At 46.6% G+C, this 22,577-nt stretch overlaps 1 protein-coding gene across 1 annotated transcript in view; it reads right to left on the reverse strand.

Moving 5' to 3' along the window:
• Positions 1-9,314, reverse strand: part of SYN3 (synapsin III) — a 247,764-nt gene extending 238,450 nt beyond the window's left edge. Inside the window, exon 1 of the mRNA XM_073567487.1 lies at positions 9,187-9,314. The gene's annotated coding sequence lies outside the window, so the exon portion shown is untranslated. The remainder of the gene's footprint in view (positions 1-9,186) is intronic.
• Positions 9,315-22,577: the final 13,263 nt, after the last annotated feature.

A 22,577-nucleotide genomic window follows, 5' to 3' on the forward strand; every position in this document is an offset into this window, starting at 1 on the left:
CAGCATGTTATGCAGATTCCAGCAGGTGTACCACAAGTCTCAGAATGCCCAGCACAGCAGCCTGCAGCAGATTCCAAGCAGCAGCATGGACTGCACTTTCCAGCAGAGGGACTACAAGTCTCAGAATGCCAAGCACAACAGTTGGGCAGTGGACATGTGCCGGTCATTACTGATGGTGCCCAGCAGGGCTCTGATGCTGGGGATAACTGCACTGTATCTGGGGGGTCGGGGGGCTTGGGGGAGCACAGTATCTTTGGTGGACGCTGCACAGTCTGATAATGACATTGATGTTGATGATAACAATGTGCATGATAATGTCTGTGATTTCCCCCCTTTAATTTCGAGCACACAAGGTGTGGCTGCCCCTCCTGCTGCAGATCTTCACCCCGTCAGTCAACCCAATGTGACCCCGCACGGTCCCCCCAGTAATGCCTGGAGTCGTGGTGCTCCGTCCTTTACCTCTGGTACCAACTATACAGGCCAGGCGTTTAAACGGAGAAACGTTGTGCGTTTCCGGCACAGAGGTGCCAAGGAGGACCTGCCAGACAGGAGGTTTGTCATCAGGGAGCTCTTGTGCCACCAGATGGGGTTTGTGCCAGCCAGCATCCTGGCAGTGATTAATCTTCCAGACAGGCAGGGCTATGATGTCCGCTTTAAGTTCATGTCTGACCTGGACAGATTCTGGTCTAGTTTCCCCAAGTTTAGAGACTCGGAGGGCTGGAGTAAGTTCAGCTTTATTCCTATCTCTAAGCCAGATACTGTCACTGTAAGTGTTATCTTCTGGAATGAGTCTGTTCCCCCGCAGGACATTGTGGTGTGGCTCCGGAGGCATTGTGACCTGGTCTCTGACCTCACCAAAAGCAGAGACAGTGATGGGATCTGGACGGGAGGGTGGCGGGTTTTGGTGAAACTTCGCCAATGCAATAACATCACTGCCCACTTACCCAACTCCTTCTTTATTGGGAGGGAGAGGGGTGTGTGTTTCTATCCTGGGCAGCCTCGTAAGTGCTTTAAATGTGGCAAGGCAGGTCACCTGGCAAATGCCTGTACTGTGGTGAAGTGCAGCCTGTGTGGGGAGGTCGGCCATCTAGCTGCAGACTGCCAGAACATCAGGTGCAACCTCTGTGGGAAGATCGGTCACCCTCACAGGGACTGTCCAGACGCCTGGTACAATATCTGTAAGGACTTTCCTGACGAGGACTTGGTGGCAGGGGCAGAGATTCTGGAGGAGGCAGCTTTACTGTCAGGGGAAATACTGACCAGACCAGAGGTCCACCGGGGTCTACTCAGCTAACACCAGAGCAGCAGGGTTCAGAGAGAGAACGGGGGAGTATGGAGGTTGTACCTCAGGGGCAGCGGTCACAGGAAGGCATTACTTCAGTGCTACCATCCGTGTCTGACGAGTATAGCAATAATCAGAAAAGGAAGAAAAAGGACAAGGCCTCCCGTAAACCTGAGGAGTATGACACTGGCCAAGGAGGCGGGAAGAAATTCCAGAGTTCTGCAGGTGTAATGGTCGTATCTAACAGGTTTGATGTTCTGTCTGAGTCTGACGGCGATTTTGAAGATGATCTTAAAAGAATTGACGCAGAGTGTGATAGGGACGTAGAGGACTGTCCTCCGCCAAAGCGGAAGCCCTTACCTGAGGGCACTCGAGTAGAGTCTGAGATGGAGACCGGTGGTGAACAGAAAAACTCCGACTCAGATCTGTGACGCTGTCAACCAGATAATGTCCGAACTCAGATAGGGAAAATCATTAGGAGAAATTAGGAAATGTTAAGATAGAGAAGGATGAGTCACTGGGTAGGAACATGATGAGCTCTGTTTGCAAAGTGTTTTTTTTTCTCTTCTCTCCTCAAACTAGGAGTATGGACTCTAAGTTAATTTGATATGTATAAACTGGATATGTAATGAATGTATGTACAATCCTAGTGAATTCAGTTTTGTATTATTGGAGGAATGTTATTTGGATTTGTTTGGTTTTTACAATAAAAATTGCCCCCTATGTACAAGAATATAACTACTATAATACTGCCCATATGTACAAGAATATAACTACTATAATACTGCTCCCTATATACAATAATATAACTACTATAATACTGCCCCCTATGTTCAAGAATATAACTACTATAATACTGCTCCTATGTACAAGAATATAACTACTATAATACTGCTCCTATGTACAAGAATATAACTACTATAATACTGCCCATATGTACAAGAATATAACTACTATAATACTGCTCCCTATATACAATAATATAACTACTATAATACTGCCCCCTATGTTCAAGAATATAACTACTATAATACTGCTCCTATGTACAAGAATTTAACTACTATAATACTGCCCCTATGTACAAGAATATAACTACTATAATACTGCCCATATGTACAAGAATATAACTACTATAATACTGCTCCCTATATACAATAATATAACTACTATAATACTGCCCCCTATGTTCAAGAATATAACTACTATAATACTGCTCCTATGTTCAAGAATATAACTACTATAATACTGCTCCTATGTACAAGAATTTAACTACTATAATACTGCCCCTATGTACAAGAATATAACTACTATAATACTGCTCCTATGTACAAGAATATAACTACTATAATACTGCCCCTATGTACAAGAATATAACTACTTTAATACTGCCCATATGTACAAGAATATAACTACTATAATACTGCCCCTATGTACAAGAATATAACTACTATAATACTGCCCCCTATGTACAGGAATATAACTACTATTATACTGCTCCTATGTACAAGAATATAACTACTATAATACTGCCCCTATGTACAAGAATATAACTACTATAATACTGCCCCCTATGTACAGGAATATAACTACTATTATACTGCTCCTATGTACAAGAATATAACTACTATAATACTGCTCCTATGTACAAGAATATAACTACTATAATACTGCCCCTATGTACAAGAATATAACTACTTTAATACTGCCCATATGTACAAGAATATAACTACTATAATACTGCCCCTATGTACAAGAATATAACTACTATAATACTGCCCCCTATGTACAGGAATATAACTACTATAATACTGCTCCTATGTACAAGAATATAACTACTATAATACTGCCCCTATGTACAAGAATATAACTACTTTAATACTGCCCATATGTACAAGAATATAACTACTATAATACTGCCCCTATGTACAAGAATATAACTACTTTAATACTGCCCATATGTACAAGAATATAACTACTATAATACTGCTCCTATGTACAAGAATATAACTACTATAATACTGCCCCTATGTACAAGAATATAACTACTATAATACTGCCCCCTATGTACAAGAATATAAATACTATAATACTGCCCCAATGTACAAGAATATAACTACAGTGGATATAAAAAGTCTACACACCCAGCTATTTGTCATGTAAAATTGCCATACCTAAAAGTATAATTTCAGAACTTTTCCACGTTTAAGATCGCCCATAATTTGTAGAAATCCACTGAGAAACAAACAATCTGAAATCATCATTTACAGTGATTCTGATTGGACCCGTATAAAGTTTCGCTGCTGTAGGATCTTCTGATGTTTTGTTACTTGCATTTTGCAGCAAAATCCATGGTCTATAAACAGCTGACAACAAAGGGATCTCACTGTTGAATTTATCAATCAGGAGAAGGGGACAAAAAATGTGATCTACCATGGGGCACTGTGAAGATGTCATCAAACAAGAGTGATATGACATAGAACTGGACGTTCTTCATAAATCGATAAATAGACTAGAAGACAAAAATTGGTCCAGGAGGAGGCCAAGAGGCCGACAGCAACAGTAAAAGAGCTGCAGGAATTTCTGACGAATACTGGTTGTGTTTTTTATGTGACAACAACATATTCTTCTTATGTCCAGCCTGTGGGGTAGGGAGGCAAAAAAACATCCAAGTCGGCTATGTTTTACGAAAACCCCCATCACGTCTGCCAAAAGCAAGTGTGAAACGTGTTCTAATCTGACGAGACAAAGAGGAACTTTTTGTTTAAAATTCCAAAAGATGCAAAGTCATTGCCGTACATCACTAGGAGATCACCATCCCCACAGTGAGGCATGGTGGAGGCAGCATTAGGATTTGGGGCAGTTTTTCAACTGTGGCTTATAAGTTATGAATTGTTCAAAATATCTGTCAATTTTTCAACATTACTTTCTGGCTTAAAAGAGGAAGAGGATGTCGCTTTTCATGACATTTTACCAGGGGCGTGTAGACTTTTTATAGCCATTGTATTATTATAAATGTATGCTGTCGGTGTGTTTGGACAAATAAGGACAACCACGCCGCTGTCCCGGTTATTGATTTATTTTTTCATGTTCTGCTTGATCACACATGACGTCTACATTCATTACATGGTGCAGAGGCTTCTGGGTAATATTTCCCCTCCCCCAGAGCAGCAATCATTAGACAGTGAACTATGGACTCGTCTCCAACCTGTGGCTTTTCAGCTGTTGCAAAACTTCCATCATACCCCAGGCCAGGCCTCTGATTGGTCAATGACTTCCCTAATGGGAGTGCTAGCCTTGGTCTTCACCTTCTGTGTATCCAAACCCTGCGCCAGACCCAGGACATACAGGAGAGATTTTCGGGGCCCCTCATCCAGCTCTTAGGGCCCCAGACTAACAACACAACACTGAGTCTATTACCCCTGCACCTGACACAACCAGATTTGCCCATGCACACAAATCACCGTACAGATGTAGCAGAGCTGAACTTGTCATTTCGCTCTTTGGAAGCGCTGTAGTGTTAGAATTAAGAATATGTTGTAGGTTGACCTGCAGTCCTATGTAATACAGGTATAAGGTATGCTACATGACTGACTCAGCTCTGCTACATGTATACAAAAGAGGACAACAGCACAACCTGTATGGGCCGAAGCAATAATAGGGACAACTTTTCTAATTAACCGCATCACTATACACTCGCCAAGTATTGCAGAAAATGTGTGTGTACATGTGTGTATATATATACAGTATATACCGTATATACACAAATATAAGTATGTATATATTACACAGAGATTACACACATAGAGTCATAGAAAGTACCCACATATACTGTATATTGTGTGTGTATATATATTGTATATACATATATATATATATATATATATATATACACTGTGCGTAGATGTATAAACAGTTCACATATAGTACACACATATACAGTCATGGCCAAAAGTATTGACACCCCTGCAATTCTGTCAGATATTACTCAGTTTCTTCCTGAAAATGATTGCAAACACAAATTCTTTGGTATTATCTTCATTTAATTTGTCTTAAATGAAAAAACACAAAAGAGAATGAAGCAAAAAGCAAAACATTGATCATTTCACACAAAACTCCAAAAATGGGCCGGACAAAAGTATTGGCACCCTCAGCCTAATACTTGGTTGCACAACCTTTAGCCAAAATAACTGCGACCAACCGCTTCCGGTAACCATCAATGAGTTTCTTACAATGCTCTGCTGGAATTTTAGTCCATTCTTCTTTGGCAAACTGCTCCAGGTCCCTGATATTAGAAGGGTGCCTTCTCCAAACTGCCATTTTTAGATCTCTCCACAGGTGTTCTATGGGATTCAGGTCTGGACTCATTGCTGGCCACCTTAGAAGTCTCCAGTGCTTTCTCTCAAACCATTTTCTAGTGCTTTTTGAAGTGTGTTTTGGGTCATTGTCCTGCTGGAAGACCCATGACCTCTGAGGGAGACCCAGCTTTCTCACACTGGGCCCTACATTATGCTGCAAAATTTGTTGGTAGTCTTCAGACTTCATAATGCCATGCACACGGTCAAGCAGTCCAGTGCCAGAGGCAGCAAAGCAACCCCAAAACATCAGGGAACCGCCGCCATGTTTGACTGTAGGGACCGTGTTCTTTTCTTTGAATGCCTATTTTTTCTCCTGTAAACTCTATGTTGATGCTTTTGCCCTAAAAGCTCTACTTTTGTCTCATCTGACCAGAGAACATTCTTCCAAAATGTTTTAGGCTTTTTCAGGTAAGTTTTGGCAAACTCCAGCCTGGCTTTTTTATGTCTCGGGGTAAGAAGTGGGGTCTTCCTGGGTCTCCTACCATACAGTCCCTTTTCATTCAGACGCCGACGGATAGTACGGGTTGACACTGTTGTACCCTCGGACTGCAGGGCAGCTTGAACTTGTTTGGATGTTAGTCGAGGTTCTTTATCCAACATCCGCACAATCTTGCGTTGAAATCTCTTGTCAATTTTTCTTTTCCGTCCACATCTAGGGAGGTTAGCCACAGTGCCATGGGCTTTACACTTCTTGATGACACTGTGCACGGTAGACACAGGAACATTCAGGTCTTTGGAGATGGACTTGTAGCCTTGAGATTGCTCATGCTTCCTCACAATTTGGTTTCTCAAGTCCTCAGACAGTTCTTTGGTCTTCTTTCTTTTCTCCATGCTCAATGTGGTACACACAAGGACACAGGACAGAGGAAGAGTCAACTTTAATCCATGTTAACTGGCTGCAAGTGTGATTTAGTTATTGCCAACACCTGTTAGGTGCCACAGGTAAGTTACAGGTGCTGTTAATTACATAAATTAGAGAGGCATCACATGATTTTTCGAACAGTGCCAATACTTTTGTCCACCCTCTTTGTTATGTTTGGTGTGGAATTATATCCAATTTGGCTTTAGGACAATTCTTTTTGTGTTTTTTCATTTAAGACAAATTAAATGAAGATAATAATACCAAAGAATTTGTGTTTGCAATCATTTTCAGGAAGAAACTGAGTATTATCTGACAGAATTGCAGGGGTGTCAATACTTTTGGCCATGACTGTATATATATATAGACATAAACACATATACAGACACATACACACATATAGTACAATCGAGATGGTTTGGGGTGAGCTGGACCGTAGAGTGAAGGCAAAAGAGCCAACAAGTGCTAAGCATCTCTGGGAACTCCTTCAAGACTGTTGGAAGACCATTTCCAGTGACTACCTCTTGAAGCTCATCAAGAGAATGCCAAGAGTGTGCAAAGCAGTAATCAAAGCAAAAGGTGGCTACTTTGAAGAACCTAGAATATAAGACAGATTTTCAGTTGTTTCACACTTTTTTGTTAATTATATAATTCCACATGTGGTAATTCATAGTTTTGATGCCTTCAGAATGAATCTACAATTTTCATAGTCATGAGAATAAAGAAAACTCTTTGAATGAGAAGGTGTGTCCAAACTTTTGGTCTGTACTGTATATACAGACACATACACACTTATAGTACACACACACATATATACAGACACATACACACATATAGTACACACACATATATACAGACACATACACACATATAGTACACACACACATATATACAGACACATACACACATATAGTACACACATATATACAGACACATATAGTACACACATATATACAGACACATACACACATATAGTACACACACACATATATACAGACACATACACACATATAGTACACACACATACTGTATATACAGACACATACACACATATAGTACACACATATATACAGACACATACACACATATAGTACACACATATATACAGACACATACACACATATAGTACACACACATATATACAGACACATACACACATATAGTACACACATATATACAGACACATACACACATATAGTACACACACATATACACAGACACATACACACATATAGTACACACATATATATACAGACACATACACACATATAGTACACACACATATATACAGACACGTACACACATATATACACAGACACATACATACATATAGTACACACACATATATACAGACACATACACACATATAGTACACACATATATACAGACACATACACACATATAGTACACACACATATATACAGACACATACACACATATAGTACACACACATATATACAGACACATACACACATATAGTACACACACATATATACAGACACATACACACATATAGTACACACATATACAGACACATACACACATATAGTACACACACATATACACAGACACATACACACATATAGTACACACACATATATACAGACACAAACACACATATATACACAGACACATACATACATATAGTACACACATATATACAGACACATACACACATATAGTACACACATATATATACAGACACATACACACATATAGTACACACATATATACAGACACATACACACATATAGTACACACATATATACAGACACATACACACATATAGTACACACACATATATACAGACACATACACACATATAGTACACACATATATACACAGACACATACACACATATAGTACACACATATAGTACACACACATATATACAGACACATACACACATATAGTACACACATATATACAGACACATACACACATAGTACACACACATATATACAGACACATACACACATATAGTACACACATATATACAGACACATACACACATATAGTACACACATATATACAGACACATACACACATATAGTACACACACATATATACAGACACATACACACATATAGTACACACATATATACAGACACATACACACATATAGTACACACACATATATACAGACACATACACACATATAGTACACACATATAGAGACACATACACACATATATACACAGACACATACATACATATAGTACACACACACATATATATACACAGACACACACACATATAGTACACACCCGGTTCTACACCATATTTCAGTGCTTTTTTCCTAGAGATATAGCAGAGCTGAGTTTGTGATTTTCTACTATTCCCGGTGATATCACACCACATGGTTTTCTGTAGATCTGGAAGTAAACCTCAAGAGATTGATCACAACCCACCCTGAGGAATCAGACTGCACACTCGGCTCTGCTACATCTACGCCCTCAGCATCATCTGTCACATTGTCACACCCTTTCCATCCTGGATACGCCGCTCTTGTGACCCATGTTGAATGGTCCCCAGACCTGTGCTACATTGCTCTATATCCTGGGGATGGGGCATCTATACAGCCCTGGTCCTGTGCCTCCCCAGTGTGGGCACTGCTCCTGCAGACAGTGATGATGGCCTCTGTCCTTGCAGCATTGCAGGGGTACACAGCCCCCAGCCCCTGCTCTTACCTGGACCCTGGCAGCCAGCCCCTGTAGCATCAGACAGTGTCAGATCCCTTCCTGCTGCCACTGTGCATCCTCATCCCCTGCATCATCACATCACAGGAGGCAGCTGATGCCTCAGCCTCTCCCAGCTCTTGCCTCCTGCCATTGGCTGAGGCCTACATGGACTCCCATCCCCTCCTTCCAACCATCAGGGCTGGATACATAATTTAGTGAACCAACTGGTGGACAGGGCGATCAGCTGTCAGCACAGCGCCAGGCACATCAATGGGCAATACGGTTCATTCAAAGGGGAAAGGTGGGGGTGTGCGGAGAATGACTACTCCCAGGCAGGATGAATGCAGAATTATGGGGGCTGAACCTTTGGGTATTACAGTATATTAATATAAGATGCACATCAGGCTCCGGCGACTGCAGAGACGCTGATATAGCGGCACGGTGAGCATGGACATCACGGTGCGTTCTCAGATACCGCGGGTGAAAGTATAAGGGAATTACCCAAATGTCAATCCCCTAATATATTCTTATCCCAATCACACAACTGAGTGTGTAAGTCCATGACAGTAGGATAATGCGCTCCTATACAATGTACGAAACAGCAATAAGGTGCGGCGCAAAATATTACACAAATAATACTTCCATACAGTAACCTAAATAATGGCGCTAAGTAATAGTGTACGGTAGGGTGCATAAGGAGAAGTGTCACACAATGGTAAATTCTACCACGCAGTGCTGAAATAGTGTTCAAATAATACCGACAAATACTGATAAAACCGACACGAAATATTACCACTATACACTGTTAAAATAATGCCTACATATAGTGCTGAAACAATGCCACCATACAGTGCTGAAATACTACCGTACAGTACTGAAATAATGCCTACATATAGTGCTGAAATGACATCACCCGAAGCTGTTAAAATAATATCTACATACAGTGCTAAATATTATATGCTGCTATATTAATACGACCGTACACTGTTAAAATAATATCAACATACAGAGCTGAAATAATACCAACATAAGGAGCTGAAATAAGACCAGCAAACAAAGCCAAAATAATACCACCCTACAGTGCCTATATAATACAATACAGAGCCAAAATAATGCCATTATTTAGTGCCAATATAATATCACCATAGATAGCTGAAATAATATCACCAAAACAACAGTGCCGAAATAATACCATTATACAGTGCCAAAATATTACCAACATAAATAACTGAAATAATACTACCGTACGGTGCTAAAATAATACTATTATGCAGTGCTGAAATAATACCACCATATGGTGCTGAAATAATACTACTGCAAATTGCTGAAATGCCACCATACAGTGCTGAAATACTACCGTACAGTACTGAAATAATGCCACCATACAGTGCTGAAATACTACCATACAGTACTGAAATAATTCCACCATACAGTGGTGAAATACTACCGTACAGTACTGAAATAATGCCACCATACAGTGCTGAAATACTACCATACAGTACTGAAATAATTCCACCATACAGTGGTGAAATACTACCGTACAGTACTGAAATAATGCCACCATACAGTGCTGAAATATTACCATACAGTACTGAAATAATGCCACCACACAGTGTTGAAATACTACCATACAGTACTGAAATAATGCCACCATACAGTGCTGAAATACTGCCGTACAGCACTGAAATAATGCCACCACATAGTGCTGAAACACTACCGTACAGCACTATGTTGCCACCATACAGTGCCACCATACAGTGCTGAAATACTACCATACAGTACTGAAATAATTCCACCATACAGTGCTGAAACACGACCATACAGTACTGAAATAATGCCACCATACAGTGCTGAAATACTACCGCACAGGACTGAAATAATGCCACCATACAGTGCTGAAATACTACCGTACAGTGCTGAAATACTACTGTACAGTACTGAAATACCACCATATAGTGCTGAAATACTACTGTACATTACTGAAATACCACCATATAGTGCTGAAATACTGCCGTACAGTACTGAAAAATGCCACCATACAGTGCTGAAATACTACCGTACAGTACTGAAATAATGCCACCATACAGTGCTGAAATACTACTGTACAGTACTGAAATACCACCATATAGTGCTGAAATACCACCGTACAGTACTGAAATAATGCCACCATGCAGTGCTGAAATACTACCGCACAGTACTGAAATACCACCATATAGTGCTGAAATACTACCGTACAGTACTTAAATAATACCACCATATAGTGCTGAAATACTAATGTACAGTACTGAAATAATGCCACCATACAGTGCTGAAATACTACTGTACAGTACTGAAATAATGTCACCATACAGTGCTGATATACTACCGTACAGTACTGAAATAATGCCACCATATAGTGCTGAAATACCACCGTATAGTACTGAAAAATGCCACCATACAGTGCTGAAATACTACCGTACAGCACTGAAATAAGGCCACCATATAGTGCTGAAATACTACCGTACAGCACTGAAATAATGCCACCATACAGTGCTGAAATACTATCATACAGTACTGAAATAATGCCAAAATACAGTGCTGAAATACTACTGTACGGTACTGAAATAATGCCACCATACAGTGGTGAAATACTACTGTACAGTACTGAAATAATGCCACCATACAGTGCTGAAATACTACCGTACAGTACTGAAATAATGCCACCATACAGTGCTGAAATACTATCATACAGTACTGAAATAATGCCAAAATACAGTGCTGAAATACTACTGTACGGTACTGAAATAATGCCACCATACAGTGGTGAAATACTACTGTACAGTACTGAAATAATGCCACCATACAGTGCTGAAATACTACCGTACAGTACTGAAATAATGCCACCATACAGTGCTGAAATACTACCGTACAGTACTGAAATAATGCCACCATACAGTGCTGAAATACTACCGTACAGTACTGAAATAATGCCACCATACAGTGCTGAAATACTACCGTACAGTACTGAAATAATGCCACCATATAGTGCTGAAATACTACTGTACAGTACTGAAATAATGCCACCATACAGTGCTGAAATACTACCATACAGTACTGAAATAATACCACCATACAAGCATGCTTCCATGTTAGTCACCCCTTCCCCTTTTATGCCCCTTATGAGGGGCTTATCCCTGCAGAGCGCTAATAACAAGAAACTATTCCCTGCCACACACCCGTTGCCACCCTCCTCTCCGCCCCGCGGTCACGGCAGGGTTAATCCCACGCCCGCTCCCCTGGCACACTCCCTGACTGCTCCGTATTTAGGCATCGCCGCCTTATTCCTGCATCATTTATAGGGGAGACATGGCGGGGGTTACCATGGCAACCCATCGATTCTGGTCCACGTCCCCCCCCCACCTCGAAATAAGAAAAGGAAAATGGTTCCTGTTCCTCTAATTGGATCAGTGCTGAGTGAGCGGAGGGGGTTAATGGCGGAGAGCGGGGCCCCGTGTAATACAAAGGGCCTGTTCCCCTGTGACGGTGAGAACACAAACTGCCCGAAATAGGCGAGCGGCGGCGGCGTAATTACTGCTCCTCTGAGCCAGCGCGTTTAACCCCTTCATGACTGCGGCTAGTGGATTCACCGGGAAAAAAAATCACCACGATTACCGTAAAATTCCTTTAATCCGGCATCAATTAACGCGTGGGATTGTGGTATGTTCTGGATTAGCCATAGCTCCGCAGAGGGCCTGTGTACCGCACGCCTCTGTGTCTCTACCAATAGAGGGCGCAGCAGGACAGGTATCACTAGAGCGCCCTGAATGCCCCGCACCGGCACCCACATGGGCACGTAACACCCACAGCGAGTGATGAGCTTCATGTCATCCACACACCGCCACCCCACAGATCTCACTGCTCTGCCCACTCCGCACTGGCCCCGTGCTGGTGGGCGAGGCTGGCGACAGGACGGAAACCAGGAGGCAACGACTGTGATCCCCGAGACGTGCAAGCTCCGAATATACAGCAGGTACGGAAAGTATTCAGACCTCTTTACATTTTTACCTCTTTGCTTCATTGCCGCCATTTGGTAAATGCAAAAAAAAGTTCCTTTTCTCCTCATTACTGTACACTCTGCTCCCCATCCTGACTGAGAAAAAGCAGAAATGTAGAAATTTCTGAAAATTTATTAAAAAAAAGAAAAACTGAAATCTCGCATGGTCATAAGGATTCAGCCCCTTTGCTCAGACACTCATATGGAAGTCCCATGCTGTCCATTTCCTTGTGATCCTCCTGAGATGGTTCTACTCCTTCACTGGAGTCCAGCTGATAGGACTTGATTTGTACAGGCGCACACCTGTCTATATAGACCTCACAGCTCACAGTGCATGTCAGACCAAATGAGGATCATGAGGCCAAAGAAACTGGCCAAGGAGCTCAGAGACAGAATTGTGGCAAGGCACAGATCTGGAAAAGGTTACAAAAGAATTCCTGCAGTACTCAAGGTTCCTAAGAGCACAGTGACCTCCATAATCCTTAAAGGGAAGAAGTTTGGGACCACCAGAAGACTTCCTAGACCTGGCCGTCCAGCCAAACTGAGCAATCGTGGGAGAAGAGCCTTGGTGAGAGAGGTAAAGAAGAACCCCAAGATCACTGTGGCTGAGCTCCACAGATGCAGTAGGGAGATGGGAGAAAGTTCCAAAGTCACCTATCACTGCAGCCCTCCACCAGTCGGGCCTTTATGGCAGAATGGCCCAACGGAAGCCTCTCCTCAGTGCCAGACATATGAAAGCCCGCATATAGTTTGCTAAAAAACACATGAAGGACTCCCAGACTATGAGAAATAAGATTCTCTGCTCTGATGAGACGAAGATAGAACTTTTTGGCGATAATTCTAAGCGGTATGTGTGGAGAAAACCAAGCACTGGCAGTGTGACCTGTGTGAGGTCAGGAGGGGTTTACAGGGTGGATGTAGCAGGGCTGTGTGTGTATGAGGTGTACAGAGCGGTGCCGTGTGTGTAGAAGGTGTACGGAGCAGAGATATGCATGTATGAGGTGTACAGAGGAGCGGAGCCGCGTGTGTATGGGGTGAGCGGAGCCGTTTGTGTACAAGGTATACGGAGCGGAGCCGTGTGTGTACAGGGTGTACGGAGCAGAGCCGTGTGTGTACAATGTGTACAGAGCGGAGCCGGGTGTGTACAGCGTGTACGTAGCAGAGGTGTGTGTGTACAAGGTGTACGGAGCAGAGCCGTGTGTGTTTAGGGGGTGCGGAGCAGTGCCATGTGTGTATAGGGGGTATCAGGTGCAGTAATAGGGACACATACGGCAGCAGCGGCTCAGCATTGGGGTATCAGGTGCTGTAATAGGGACACATACGGCAGCAGCGGCTCAGTATTGGGGTATCAGGTGCAGTAATAGGGACACATACGGCAGCAGCGGCTCAGTATTGGGGTATCAGGTGCAGTAATAGGGACACATACGGCAGCGGCTCAGTATTGGGGTATCAAGTGCAGTAATAGGGACACATGCAGCAGCAGCGGCTCAGTATTGGGGCATCAGGTGCAGTAATAGGGACACATACGGCAGCGGCTCAGTATTGGGGTATCAGGTGCAGTAATAGGGACACATACGGCAGCGGCTCAGTATTGGGGTATCAAGTGCAGTAATAGGGACACATACGGCAGCAGCGGCTCAGCATTGGGGTATCAGGTGCAGTAATAGGGATACATACGGCAGCGGCTCAGCATTGGGGTATCAGGTGCAGTAATAGGGACACATAAGGCAGCAGCGACTCACAATTGGGGTATCAAGTGTAGTAATAGGGACACATACGGCAGCAGAGGCTCAGTATTGGGGTATCAGGTGCAGTAATACAAACACATATGGCAGAGGCTCAGTATTGGGGTATCAGGTGCAGTAATAGGGACACATACGGCAGAGGCTCAGTATTGGGGTATCAGGTGCAGTAATAGAGACACATACGGCAACAGCGGCTCAGTATTGGGGTATCAGGTGCAGTGATAGGGACACATACGGCAGCAGCGGCTCAGTATTGGGGTATCAGGTACAGTAATAGGGACACATACGGCAGAGGCTCAGTATTGGGGTATCAGGTGCAGTAATAGGGACACATTCGGCAGCAGCGGCTCAGTATTGGGGTATCAGGTGCAGTAATAGGGACACATACGGCAGCAGCGGCTCAGTATTGGGGTATTAGGTACAGTAATAGGGACACATACGGCAGCAGTGGCTCAGCATTGGGGTATCAGGTTCTGTAATAGGGACACATACGGCAGCAGCAGCTCAGTATTGGGGTGTCAGGTGAAGTAATAGGGACAGATGCGGCAGCAGTGGCTCAGTATTGGGGTATCAGGTGCAGTAATAGGGACACATACGGCAGCAGCGGCTCAGCATTGGGGTATCAGGTGCAGTAACAGGGACATGGGTCGCCCTCCCAGGGCCGTGGGGTACTCGGTACCGGGCCGGCATCAGTGGGATGTGTCACAGCAGCAGTGACCCGAACCGTGGCCCTGGGCGCCCAATTAATAGGGGAAGTTGTGAATGGTGGAATGTAATTAGATGAATAGTTCGTGACACCACCTGTGGTGTTCGGCAAGGGAGGTGTTAAGCCGACGCTGCAGACAGATCCTCCGGGACAGATGGTGTGGTGCAGCAATGATGTTATAGCCCTCCACAGGCAGGGCTGTTGTCCCAGGGCAGGATAGGTGAAGAGACACTTTAGATGATGTAGTGTCCGGCGCAGGGGATGTAGCAGTGCCAGGCGGACGGACGCAGGAAGGAATGGAGGACACCAGGGCATGTAGTTCCAAAGCTTTACTCACAGTCTGTAGTGCCCGCTTCTGTGCCGTGTCCTCCGGGTCAGGGACTCAGTTAACCTCCAGGCAAGATGGAATGCTCCCTTCCACGCTCCGCCAACTTATGTGCCTTTTCTGAACGTCTCCTCTATAGCGCCTTTAAGTGTGAAGTACTCCCAGTACTGAGTTACACTGGAGTTACTCCTGACAGATGTTCCCAAGAACTCTACTTGCACGGCAGACAGCTGTAGCCTGCTTCGGGGACTCTCTACTCCTTAGTTCCGGCTCTCTATCCGTGTTGCTGTTGTGCCCTCAAGTCTTAGATGGGAGTAGTGCATTTACAGCCCACTACTCCACCGGTGTCTGCTGCAGAACCATTAGTGTCCATACAACCTCGGGGACCGGGCCCCGGCCTTGCGCTTAGAACTTCTAGGCAGGGTTCTTCCTCTAACCCACGTCCTCTGTGTTCCCTTTTACTCCTACGTTCCGTACTTGTCTTTCCCTCCTATGGAAGCTCATGTTTCAGTCCAATGTCTTTCTCCTTTCCTTTCCCATGCCAGCTGGCCCAGATCACTGAGGCAGCTGCAGCACTCCTTCCTCCATCCCTCTTCCAAGGATCCCCACTCCTCTCTGAGTGGCTTCCTCTCTCCTACTCCCCTTCTCTCTCAACGACTGACCGACTGACCTGTAATCCTAAACCATCCCGCTCTTTTATGTGTTCTAAACTCCACCCACCTCCCAGCACATTTAATGTTCCAAGCAGGGAACCACCAAAGGTGCTCTGCCTCTTTCTAGTTAAGGAGCCGCAATGTGGTTTTGCTGAACTACTCTATTGTGTGGGGTGCGAGTGTTGGAGGGTGGTCAGGAGCCTCCAACTTACCTGGAGAGTGGGGCACCACACCTTAGGAGAAGGTGCAGTACCTCTGTGGCGACTGAGCCTCAGGGGCGCCACATACACATGCGGCAGCAGCGGCTCAGCATTGGGGTATCAGGTACAGTAATAGGGACACATACAACAGCAGTGGCTCATCATTGGGGTATCAGGTGCAGTAGTAGGGACACATACGGCAGCAGCAGCAGCTCAGTATTGGGTACCAGGTGCAGTAATAGGGACATATACGGCAGCAGTGGCTCAGCTCTGGGGTATCAGGTGTAGTAATAGGGACACATACGGCAGCAGCGGCTCAGCATTGGGGTGTCAGGTGCAGTAATAGGGACACATACGGCAGCAGCGGCTCAGCTCTGGGGTATCAGGTGCAGTAATAGGGACACATACGGCAGCAGCGGCTCAGCATTGGGTTGTGCAGGTTGGGAATACATGGTGATGGGGCTGGAATATGAGAAGTGAAACGTGTCGTTGTATTCTCTGTGGCTGGAGGAGTTGTCATGCCGGTCTGGGCCAGATGGAAAAGATGTGAAAAGTGAACGATTCCATCAGAAAGAACGTCAGTGGTAAGACACCAACTATACCTGTGCAGTAATCACTTATATGTTTTGTAGGACTGGTATTTACCACTGACCATATGGCGGTAATATCAATATTGGTCTTTATATAGGTTTTATTTTCAGTAACAGCACAGTCATCTCCTACATCCACTATTAGGGGGCGTCACCAAGTTGTAATCAAAGTTACCTAGTTAGGGGCCCACTCAGAAGTTTGGCCCCCCTGAACCGAAACCCTAGCTACGCCTCTGGTGTCTGAGCAAAGAGTCTGAATACTTATGACCATGTGATATTTCAGTTTTTCTTTTTTAATAAATTTGCAAAAATTTCTACATTTCTGTTTTTTTCGGTCAAGATGGGGAGCAGAGTGTACATTAATGAGGAGAAAATTAACTTTTATGAATTTACCAAATGGCTGCAATGAAACAAAGAGTGAAAAATGTAAAGGGGTCTGAATACTTTCCGTACCCACTGTATATAATACTGATACATAGAGTATACTGATATCCAGAGCCTATCAGTCTATGCCACACGCTCACATACTGCGTTCTCTCTCCCCTACACTCACATTCTGTGCTGCACTCTACCTGTGCTCACATAATCCACTGCTATCTCCCCCACGCTCACATACTGCGCTGCTCTCTTCCCCACGCTCACATATTGCGCTGCTCTCTCCCCTGCGCTCACATATTGCGCTGCTCTCTCCCCTGCGCTCACATATTGCGCTGCTATCTCCCCTGCGCTCACATATTGCGCTGCTATCTCCCCTGCGCTCACATACTGCGCTGCTATCTCCCCCACGCTCACATACTGCGCTGCTCTCCCCTGCGCTCACATACTGCGCTGCTCTCCCCTGCGCTCACATACTGCACTGCTCTCCCCTGCGCTCACATACTGCACTGCTCTCCCCCTGCGCTCACATACTGCACTGCTCACCCCCACACTCACATACTGCGCTGCTCTCTCCCCTGCGCTCACATACTGCACTGCTCTCTCCCCTGCGCTCACACATTGCGCTGCTCTCTCCCCTGCGCTCACATACTGCACTGTGCTCTCTCCTCCACGCTCATAAAATGCGCTGCTATCTCCCCTGCGCTCACATATTGCGCTGCTATCTCCCCTGCGCTCACATACTGCGCTGTGCTCTCTCCCCGCGCTCATAAAATGCACTGCTCTCACCCCTGCTCTCACATATTGCGCTGCTATCTCCCCCACGCTCACATACTGCGCTGCTCTCCCCTGCGCTCACATACTGCGCTGCTCTCCCCTGCGCTCACATACTGCACTGCTCTCCCCTGCGCTCACATACTGCACTGCTCTCCCCCTGCGCTCACATACTGCACTGCTCACCTCCACACTCACATACTGCGCTGCTCTCTCCCCTGCGCTCACATACTGCACTGCTCTCTCCCCTGCGCTCACATATTGCGCTGCTCTCTCCCCTGCGCTCACATACTGCACTGTGCTCTCTCCTCCACGCTCATAAAATGCGCTGCTATCTCCCCCACGCTCACATACTGCGCTGCTCTCTCCCCCAAGCTCACATACTGTGCTGCTCTCCCCTGCGCTCACATACTGCGCTGCTCTCTCCCCTGCACTCACATACTGCACTGCTCTCTCCCCTGCGCTGCTCTCTCCCCCACACTCACATACTGCGCTGCTCTCTCCCCTATGCTCACATACTGCGCTGCTTTCCCCCCACGCTCACATACTGCACTGCAATCTCCCCCACGCTCACATACTGCGCTGCTCTCTCCCCAACGCTCACATACTGTGCTGCTCTCTCCCCAACGATCACATGCTGCGCTGCTCTCTCCCCCACACTCACATACTGCGCTCTCTCCCAAACGCTCACATACTGTGCTGCTCTCCCCCACACTCACATACTGCGCTGCTCTCTCCCCTGCGCTCACATACTGCACTGCTCTCTCCCCTGCGCTGCTCTCTCCCCCACGCTCACATACTGCGCTGCTTTCCCCCCGCGCTCACATACTGCACTGCTATCTCCCCCACGCTCACATACTGCGCTGCTCTCTCCCCCAAGCTCACATACTGCGCTGCTCTCCCCTGCGCTCACATACTGCGCTGCTCTCCCCTGCGCTCACATACTGCACTGCTCTCCCCTGCGCTCACATACTGCACTGCTCTCCCCCTGCGCTCACATACTGCACTGCTCACCCCCACACTCACATACTGCGCTGCTCTCTCCCCTGCGCTCACATACTGCACTGCTCTCTCCCCTGCGCTCACATATTGCGCTGCTCTCTCCCCTGCGCTCACATACTGCACTGTGCTCTCTCCTCCACGCTCATAAAATGCGCTGCTATCTCCCCCACGCTCACATACTGCGCTGCTCTCTCCCCCAAGCTCACATACTGTGCTGCTCTCCCCTGCGCTCACATACTGCGCTGCTCTCTCCCCTGCACTCACATACTGCACTGCTCTCTCCCCTGCGCTGCTCTCTCCCCCACACTCACATACTGCGCTGCTCTCTCCCCTATGCTCACATACTGCGCTGCTTTCCCCCCCGCGCTCACATACTGCACTGCAATCTCCCCCACGCTCACATACTGCGCTGCTCTCTCCCCAACGCTCACATACTGTGCTGCTCTCTCCCCAACGATCACATGCTGCGCTGCTCTCTCCCCCACACTCACATACTGCGCTCTCTCCCAAACGCTCACATACTGTGCTGCTCTCCCCCACACTCACATACTGCGCTGCTCTCTCCCCTGCGCTCACATACTGCACTGCTCTCTCCCCTGCGCTGCTCTCTCCCCCACGCTCACATACTGCGCTGCTTTCCCCCCGCGCTCACATACTGCACTGCTATCTCCCCCACGCTCACATACTGCGCTGCTCTCTCTCCAATGCTCACATACTGTGCTGCTCTCTCCCCAACGATCACATGCTGCGCTGCTCTCTCCCCCACACTCACATACTGCGCTGCTCTCTCCCAAACGCTCACATACTGTGCTGCTCTCCCCCACACTCACATACTGCGCTGATCTCCCCCACACTCACATACTGCGCTGATCTCTCCCCCACGCTCACATCCTGTGCTGCTCTCTCCCCCACGCTCACATACTGCGCTGCTCTCTCCCCCGCACTCGCATGCTGCGCTGCTCTCTCCCCCGCACTCACATGCTGCGCTGCTCTCTCCCCCGCACTCACATACTGCTCTGCTCTCTCCCCCACGCTCACATACTGTGCTGCTCTCTCCCCAACGCTCACATACTGCGCTGCTCTCTCCCCAACGCTCACATACTGCGCTGCTCTCTCCCCCACGCTCACATACTGCGCTGCTCTCTCCCCCACTCACATACTGCGCTGCTCTCTCCTCCACACTCACACACTGCGCTGCTCTCTCCCCCACACTCACACACTGCGCTGCTCTCTCCCCCACTCACATACTGCGCTGCGCTCTCCCCTGTGCTCACATACTGCGCTGCTCTCTCCCCCACTCACATACTGCGCTGCGCTCTCCCCCACCCTCACATACGGCGCTGCTTTTTCCCCCACACTCACATACTGCGCTGCGCTCTCCGCCACCCTCACATACTGCGCTGCGCTCTCCCCCACCCTCACCTACTGCGCTGCTCTCTCCCCCACGCTCACCTACTGCGCTGCGCTCTCCCCCACCCTCACATACTGCGCTGCGCTCTCCCCTATGCTCACATACTGCGCTGCGCTCTCCCCTACCCACATACTGCGTTGCGCTCTCCCCCACCCTCACATACTGCACTGCTCTCTCCCCCGCCCTCACATACTGCGCTGCTCTCTCCCCCGCGCTCACATACTGCGCTGCTCTCTCCCCCACTCACATACTGCGCTGCGCTCTCCCCTGTGCTCACATACTGCGCTGCTCTCTCCCCCACACTCACATACTGGGCTGCTCTCTCCCCCACACTCACATACTGCGCTGCGCTCTCCCCCACCCTCACATACTGCGCTGCGCTCTCCCCCACACTCACATACTGCGCTGCTCTCTCCCCCACACTCACATACTGCGCTGCTCTCTCCCCCACACTCACATACTGCGCTGCACTCTCCCCCACAAAAAAAAAAGAGGAAAAGAATCATGCAAAAAAATAGGATCACAACACAGTATCAATAGGTACAAACTATGAGCAAATTTTATTAATGACAAGCCAAAAAACAACACACCCTCACATACTGCACTGCACTCTCCCCGCCCTCACATACTGCACTGCTCTCTCCCCCACATTCACATACTGCGCTGCTCTCTCCCCTGTGCTCACATACTGCGCTGCGCTCTCCCCCACCCTCACATACTGCACTGCGCACTCCCCCACGCTCACATACTGTGCTGCTTTCTTCCCCGCGCTCTTGTCTTCACCAACCAGATTAATTTTCTCTTCCACCTCCTAGGAGTTAAAATTCGCAGAGTCTCCTGAATGTCCCTCGCTGCTGATATTTGGTGCAGTGTAGCAGGAGGTGGGTCTCATCCTCGGGGTCTCCAGGTCTATAGAGGCTCGGGATTTGGTGGTCTCTGGGGTCAGCTCCCCCAATTCAGGATTGTCCTTCTGGATCCGGGTAGGGAGGTATAACCAATCTCTGGCAGGCCGGGTCTCCTTTAATCTATAGGAGGTCGGTCTAGGACACATATGTCAAACTCTGGCCCGCGGGGTGAGTGTATTCGGCCCGCAGCAGCATCGCACTTTCAACTATATCAGCATCCTAGATGCAATACAGTTGAAATCAATGATGGAGGATGGAGCGTCAGCGGACACTGCCTTCCCCATCATTCCACCTCAGCGCAGCGGGCGAGATGACGTCATTACAACGCGTCCACTGTACGGAAATGTGCAGAGAATCTGAAGACACCAAGAAGAGAGCAGAGCAGCGACAGACGGTGTCATGGGGTCCTTCTCCAATACCACACAATCAACAGAGCGAGGGAAGGGTGAACAATCCCAAGACCTTTATTACAGGCAAAATTAGAAGGTCCATAAACAATCCACCACACTGAGGATACAATAGTCCAGAACAAGAATGTAGTCCAGTAACAGGATAAAATGCCCAGGGAAATGAGATTCCAAAACTCTAGCATCCAGAGGATAAAATGGGTCCTTGTCTCTGAAGTGCAGTCTTTACCGATCCTCTCCACACAGGAACTGACCTGTCCAGCTCCTGTTCTCC

Source organism: Dendrobates tinctorius, unplaced genomic scaffold (assembly GCF_039654945.1).
Source record: "Dendrobates tinctorius isolate UK_male_01 unplaced genomic scaffold, ASM3965494v1 ptg000020l, whole genome shotgun sequence".
Taxonomy (NCBI): domain Eukaryota; kingdom Metazoa; phylum Chordata; class Amphibia; order Anura; family Dendrobatidae; genus Dendrobates; species Dendrobates tinctorius.